We start from the raw sequence: 971 nt of genomic DNA, 5'->3' as shown, positions 1-971 counted from the left end.
TTAAATAATTTTTTTTGAATTTAAATAAAATATTTTAAATTTTAAAAATTAAAATAAAATTACGCCTAAAAATAAAAAATTAATTTAATACTTTATCCTAATTTTATGCTAATAGAGCTTAAATATTGGACTCTGATAAATATGTTGACAAAAAAGTAATATATAATAGATGGCAAAAAATGACCTTGCATCGAAGGGCACGAATTGCGTAAAAATATTGCATCAAAATATGAAAGCATTAAGCGGTAAGCACATATATATTGTATTGTATTAATGTACCAAGAATATTAAAAACTCATTAGAATTTAATATATATATTTATATATATAGTTTTGTTTGTAATTTCAGTTGATATGTGTTTTTATTAGTAATTATAATTATTTTTTTAAAATAAAGTAACTATTTCTAGAAAATGATTAAAGTAATCTTCATGCAAATATCTATTTTAACTATTTTTTATGTGACTATCTACCAGAAACTAATGATGTCTAATTATTGGTAAAAATAATTAGTACACCTTTATAAGTGGAGATTCTTATCCATCCAGGGGTTGGTCGATGGAAATGCGTGGAAGGGGAAAAGGAAAAGGGCTTTTTATCTTAAACGGGCGATTGTGGATAACTATTGAAATAAACTTAGCTAGATATCCACCCTATAATAAATAGTAGGGGATTAACACTGCACGATATTATTATCAATAAAATTAAGTATTAAATGTCTAACGTGGCTCCTTGTATGATTAATTGATTATCTATAAAATTATTAAATGTCTAACGTGGCTACATGTATAATAAGTATCTTGCTTATCTATATCTATATCTTGATGATGAGCCATGCATATAAGATATTTAGGCTGTGTTTGTTTATGGATATGATATACTGAAACAAAAATATAGAAATATAAAATTATATTTATCAGATAAAATATGAATAAAAATATTATATTTAAAAATATTAAATTAACATATTTT

The sequence above is a fragment of the Arachis ipaensis genome, chromosome B01, assembly GCF_000816755.2.
Source record: "Arachis ipaensis cultivar K30076 chromosome B01, Araip1.1, whole genome shotgun sequence".
Taxonomy (NCBI): Eukaryota; Viridiplantae; Streptophyta; class Magnoliopsida; order Fabales; family Fabaceae; genus Arachis; species Arachis ipaensis.
The sequence above is the reverse complement of the archived record's forward strand: the minus strand, read 5'-3'. Positions refer to the sequence as shown.